The sequence below is a fragment of the Amblyomma mixtum genome, chromosome 9 (genome assembly GCF_055824585.1).
Source record: "Amblyomma mixtum isolate Tamu chromosome 9, ASM5582458v1, whole genome shotgun sequence".
Lineage (NCBI taxonomy): Eukaryota > Metazoa > Arthropoda > Arachnida > Ixodida > Ixodidae > Amblyomma > Amblyomma mixtum.
The window spans coordinates 43,680,112-43,687,028 of NC_143020.1; positions in this window are offsets into that span (position 1 = coordinate 43,680,112).

A 6,917-nucleotide genomic window follows, 5' to 3' on the forward strand; every position below is an offset into this window, starting at 1 on the left:
TCGCAGAATTCGTTTGGCCACCAGTTTTGGGAAGTGGCTTCAAGCTCAAAAAATTCAAGTGAAAGTTGCTTATTCATTTACGTCCGGCTGCAACAGGCAGACATTTTCGTCGAACCAGATACATACATTACGCCTGAAAATCCAATAGACAATAATTTACTAGCAAACGCGCGGAATGTGGAAATGAAGACACTCATGATATTGTTCACAGCGCAACAAGAACGGGAAAAACGAAAGACGATAGAGTAACACAAACATAAGCCATGTTTGTGTTACTCTATCGTCTTTCGTTTTTCCCGTTCTTGTTGCGCTGTGAACAATATCATGAATACTTACCAACTCGCCCAGATTTCTGCTTTGCTGAAATGAAGACACAATGTCGATTATGTGCTCATGTTTGAATTTGCAAACGACTGAAGTAAAAAATCTCATTTATCTCGGCCTCCATCATAGTTTTTGATATTAATCGTGTGTAAAGTTTTAAAAAAATGTCGATACTGATGTGAAATTGTAGCTAGAGTGAAGATATGTTTCGTTTAATATAGGGGAACCACTTAAACATTAAGGATACTCAAAGGCACGAAGTATGGAAAACATGCGCTTTAAATCTAACGCTGAAGACTGCTCCAAGACAATGAACTTATGATACAATGAATTAAGATGATCGTTTATGGCTTATGAATATTTTTGGCTTCGTGGATATCTGCACGGAAGTTAGTCACCTTATATCGTGCAGTAAGAAGATTTAGTATTTTTTTCTTTTTTGATGCACATGATTCAGCTATGAGACTTGAAAATGACATCATCATGATCACTCTTTTAAAGCAAAATGTGGCGAAGTATATATTCAGAAATCGATGCGAGAATTTTGTCGCAGGTGAACGCTGTTAGCTCGGGAAAGGTCCCAGTGGTGAAGATACCTGTGAGCTAATTTTCCATCTTGTCTAGCAGATTGAAAGTCCGTTTTCACTAAAATACGCTGCCTTGTCAAAAGTAGCAACTTATCTACTGACAGAGGCCAATATTAATTGTTTCCATTTGTTGACTTTAGTGCTCTGTTTAATTTTTTTAATACTCTGCTCTGCGTTTAGGATTCTCAAGAAAATTTTCACACGACCGTGAAAGCTCATTCAGTTCTGCGACTGCTGATGCAACACTAGGCCCAAAACACTCGGTCGCCAAGCTTGAGCATTCCTATCACGCAGGCCTGGATTACTTCTGCGCACAATTATTTCCCATATCTTCCAAAATCTTTGTTCAAACAATAAAATGCGAGCGATATTTTTGTCCACCCTTGCGCGCACATGCGAAGCCTGCATCGGTGCATTTAACCTTCTTTATTACCCTGCATGGTTGAATTTTATAGGCCACTAATGCATTGTAGGAGGAGCGAATGTTTATGTTTGAACGTAAACATACTTTCCACCAGTTAATATTTTTCCAATTATTGCTGATAACCCTTCAGCGCCCTTTTTGTGGGGATATCGAGCGCTAGCGAAAACTGCACCGTTTAGGCATGCCTTCTAGATATACTGCAATGAACAGATTCGCGCATCTTTGAATTAGTGAGATTACACAGTAAGTGCTTGGCACTACTTCCAAAATGGGCGGTTTTTGTACCTGCAGTGATACACAGCTCCGTGGTTTATATGACGATTCCAGTGCACAGTGGCGCCATGCACAGCGTGAAATAACCTGGACACGAAACATTGCTTGTTCTCGGGGAGTGCTCTGACAGCTTTTGTAAAACGGCGAGTGCCCGCATAAATATTAAGGCCAAAGCCTTTAGTGCCTTATTGTTGTCGACCGAAGGTTGTCAGCAGAGGTGTCACGCCTTTCCTAGTCAGACCAAGAAGAAAATCTTTGTGCACGATGGAATTTGAACCACCATCCTTCCATTCCGCAGCCGAGCGTGCTAATGGCTACGAAACTTCCTGCCAACGCTTGTGTAGTTCTCTTTGTCTAGAACGCAGGAGAGCGTTTGAAGCAAGGCGTCGAATCAGACCGATGCCTCCTAAACGTCCTCTACTGTCTTCAGCCTTTAAGATTCACCAACAATTGTGTACTTACCATCTTAACTACACATCAGTGACACAAGCAGTAACACTGCGCTTAAGGCTTTCGCCTCACCGCACTTTAGGTCAACAAAGTGCCGCTCTGAATTTTTATCCTGCTAATGATCATTTCCAGACATTGGAGAAAGTCTGCTGAGGATTGCCGTCTTGAGCAATTAGGCAGCCGGCTCTTGCTGCGGTAGCACTTTTGAGTCTAGGTGCGCACAGTCTCCTCACATCTGATAAGCGCTCTCGCCTTTTGTTCGAACGTTGCTGTCAAGGTAAATACTTCAATAACAGCTGTTGCGATGCAACACTAGCTTTTCTAAAAGCGGCAGGAAAAGCTACAGTGGACTAGAGTACCAAATGTATCCTAAGTATGGCCTTCCCCCCCTATCGCGTGTCTTCCATACACATCTGAAATAAACTTCACTGACTAGAATGGCAGATGCGAAATAAGTAACTCTCTCCTACGTCGCTCGTTCATAAATATGCTCAGATCGCAGCCCTCAGAGGTTCACCAGAATATTCCCCAGTATTCACTAAGGCATTAAAATTCTTCTCTGTGCCTGAAATCGTAGACATCAGACCACCGAACCCGTTGTGGGACTGCCTAGATACACAGGGACGGCAGGTGTGACTGAGTGGAAATTAAGCTGATTCCTGCAAAAATGTAATAGCTTTCCCTAGATTACGCTGGTTGTGATTTCGTGAACCGTCCACGGCTGTTGGTTGCTGTTTCTGTGAAAACTACTTTTATGGTATATCGTAAAAAAATATCTCTGAGGGCACTTGGTAATACAAATGCTTGTTTACTAGACAGTCTCGTCAAAAAGGAATGCATTTTAGAGAGGTATCGCGCCCCGGGGTGCACCGTTAACTGTTGAGTAGAACTCGCACACTTGGTAACAAATGCAAACGCTCAAAGGCAAAGTGCCGTGTTGTATTCAAAATACTTTCTATTTTTATACTTTCAGCTGCTCGTTTCTCATAGTGATTGAGTTACCCTTTCTGAGGATTATTGTGGTTGTTGTTGTTATCTTCATACAATGGCGCATGCCCACACAGGGGTATCGGTCAAGAATTGGGTTCTTTTTTTGTGCTTCTCCGTATACGTTGCCAAGAATCTTCTTTTTTTTCCAGCAGCCCTCTCTGAAGGCACCAGAGAACCATCGCTGCCTCAAAACCAGTGTGCTCCACAAGCCCTTCACGATTACATCTCAGGGAAGACTCCATGCCTGCGAAGTGAAGCAGTCACTTCACAGCCCACGAACTTCAGGCAGCGCTCAACGCTATTAGCACGTAATGGTTCCTCCAGTGATTCGCCTGATGACTTGCTAAAAAAACTGCTCCAAAAAAAAAAGAATGCCAAGAGCCATCTCGCCTCTTAACGCGTCCCATTTGCGTCCTGGATGGCCGAACATGGCAAAAGGAGCGGCCAAGCAAGAAAAATAGATATTGAACTAATCAAGTATGGCATCCGGTGCCTATAACTTACCGTTTATTGTCAGCCTGAAACAACTTTTTCAAACAAAAAGTTTTTGACAAACTGCAGTAACCTTATTGCGCTGTACCCAGCCCTTGGAAATAAGTCGTGACATTAGACGTTTCGTTTAGGCTCGTGAAGCGGCGTGAAAACCCTCTGGGGAAAAGCGAAACTTGTAGGGGGAAACATTTTTATCTTGAACGTACGACAGGAACGCCGGATATGAGGACGTCCAAAGACACGCGGGCCGCTTGTGTTGCATTTCAGAGAACGTAAAATGTGGGTGTCACTACAGCAATGTGGCAATAGTAGGAGCTCGCTTATCGCTTAGACTGTGCCTCACGGATGTATATCATTTAATTATTTGCAGTGAACCTTCATTTCCATTATTCCGAAGCTTGATGACGACCTATATTACTGTGCAGTTGCGACCTTACAAAAATCCAAGGATCCTTTCACAACGAAAACAAAAAATTGGACTGCAGCACTGCTAGCTAAACATTCTTTTGCTTCGTTTTTCACTCGAAGCTCGACCTACTAAATTAATCTGCCTTGGAAATTTTTTACTGAGAACTTTTATAGCTTTTATGCACCACTTAGCACGAGTTTGTAACATATCTTAGCTTTTTATCTTCTGTTATATTGCTTTTTTCGCTTGAGTACTTTCGTGAGTGCTTTCTACGCAGTGATTTTGAAGTGACGGGCGTCATTTAAAAATATGCGTGTGTCGTATTCCTCGTTTTTTTTTTTTTCATACCTGACTTGCATGAAAGCGCCCTATTTTCGATGGACAAGTGTCTCCTTTTTGTACGAGCATGCACAGTGGCTTTATTTTTTAGGAGACGGCAACATGAATTGAATAAAATTTATAAAAAATCCTTTCGCACGGCTGTTTGTTGAAAAAATAGCTTGACAACGGAATAAAACGGCTGCACAGCTATGCAAGTCGCGCAAGAGAAAACATTCACACATTGCAAGCTGCTAACAGGAAGGTCTTACTTCAACACGACTTCACTTACGAAAACGTGTGTTTAGACTGATTACCTGGTGGTATTTATTTACTCTGCCGTCGGGACGTCCGGCGACAATACTAGACACAGGTTAGGCTCTAATCGAGGTTTTACTGGTCCGACCTGTTCGCTGGTGAAGCTGGTGGAAGCTGGTGAACGTGCATTGCGCAGCACCGTGTGTGTTGCAGCTTGACCCGGAATGTGGCCGGCTGCAGCGGAAACATGTTGCACTCATGCAGTGGCACAGCAATCTGAATCGTTTGTGCCGCCGCGGGTTAGAAACCCGGTCGCGGCAATACTTATTTTATTTCTGCACTTTCAAGATCAGGAAAGCCACTAGATTCTTGATGAGGTTCGACTCCGTTATGTATATATAGCTTTGGCATTAATATAATTTGCCGATGCTTTCTGATGCATTATTGCGTGCAGATTACTGCATGCTCGCGCCTCCTTTGTGGTGTACCAGTTGTCTCCCGCACATTTACTTGGGCATTAGTGGTGTCTTGAAGTTGTATTTACACTGCTACAGGTTGAGGAGGCGTATTTCATATCCTACCATTGCGGGGTCCTTGAGATTTCAGTATCCGCGACGTATACGGTAGTCTTCGACTACGTCCCCCAGCCCGCCGGGTAGCCGCCGGGACTTCATTCGGTACAACTTTTCTGGCAAGCTCATGCTCCGCTTTCCTGGGTTGAAATGCTTGCATACAAAGAAAAAAAAAAGCTTGACGTTCAATTATTCTGCTTAGGGACTTGAATCTGCAGGTGGCTAAAACTACTGAAATGGTCACGTTGGAGTTCTGATTCCATCGCCTTCAATTTTCGGGCCCATTCCTGTGCCTTCCAAGGTTTTGTATGTTGACGTTTATTTCTTCATCATTCGTATTTTTCTCTGTGCTCGGAAGAAGGCCGCTAATTTCTATACAGTTAAAACTCGAAATAACAAAATCTTAGTTTAGGAAGTTTGTGATCTAACAAATAAACTTTTAATCCCCTGCAAGTGCCCTTTGGGTTCAGAGTAATGCTCTCAGTAACCCGAAATAGCGAAAGAAACGACCACTAAACTCGGTTTAACGAAGTTTATGTTTATGTTGTAGGTGGACTAAAAAGTATGATTTCCCGCATATTTTCCCAATAATGTCTCGCAGCTTGTTGGCAGCGTGCAAACACATCTCGGCGCAAAAATCACGGCACTGCTTTTATTTGCACGGGGTTGCAAGCTCCAGCGCTGCACGGAACAAACGACTTGGCTGTCGTCGGCGCTTCCCAACTTGGCTTCGGATCCGTTTGACCACATGACGCTTTCATGCACAAGCGATTTGTGCAAACGCACAGGAGAGGGTTGTCGGCAAACAGGATGTCGCGGTAGCTTTTGGGTGCCGCTATGTTACAATTTAAAGTTTCAATACAAAGACGAAATGCCTTGCACGATTTTTTGCAATTCCCAATTTGGCGAAATTATTCCTGGTTCCTCATCAGTTAAAAAAAATTAAATTTTCAAGGCACCTCTATTCCCAGCTGTGGTTTGTGTCAATTCAATATTGTTCTTCGAGAAGGCTAGATAAGTCATTACACTAATTACACGAAGAACGTCTACAAAGTACGTAGTAGAGCTAACATAAGGAAGTATAATGCAAATTTTGAGGACAACACCACTCTCTTTTTTTCCGGTTTTTTTTTACTCTTCTAGCTTGCGATCGGTACTCAGCAAACCCTAATTTCTGTATCTTTGTTACTCAGTCCCGTTCTGGTATAGCAAAGAGCTCTTTTGTCGCGTTTTGCTACAATTCTCTAGGTCTTCATTTTTTTTTTTGGACCAGTGCTCCAATGTTTGTCACCAATGTGACGTGTCTGAAACAATTATTGAGCTTCACGAGAAAGCAGAAGTCGTGCAGAGATTTATTTATGGTAGAAGGTGCTTGTAGACATCGGTGGTGGCATGTTTTCTGAAAGTCGTTTGATTTTTTATGAGACTTAGTCCATAACGTTATTCCTTGTCGATCACGTTGTCCATCATGTCTGTCCTTAATGAAGCAGGACTGCTTCTGCTTTTTCACAGCTGGAAATGACGCCAATTTGCATCGAGCCAACTGCTGTTGATTATCAGGTGGGCACAACGTTCGTTATTAGGGGATTTAGCGCTCTCTGTGCGCTTCACAGGAAAATCATTTTCAAAGAAGACCTGTGTGTAGCTGCGACAACATTTGAAGATCTTTTCGTGGACCCAACAACCAACTCGGAAAACTGCTTGATAGGGAAACGTGCTTCACGCTTTTTATAGCGATGCCGTGCGCAGTGTCAGGAGCTGACACGTCCGTGAGCAGTGACAATATTATAATGCAAAAGAAGAATAGACAACCGATGGTC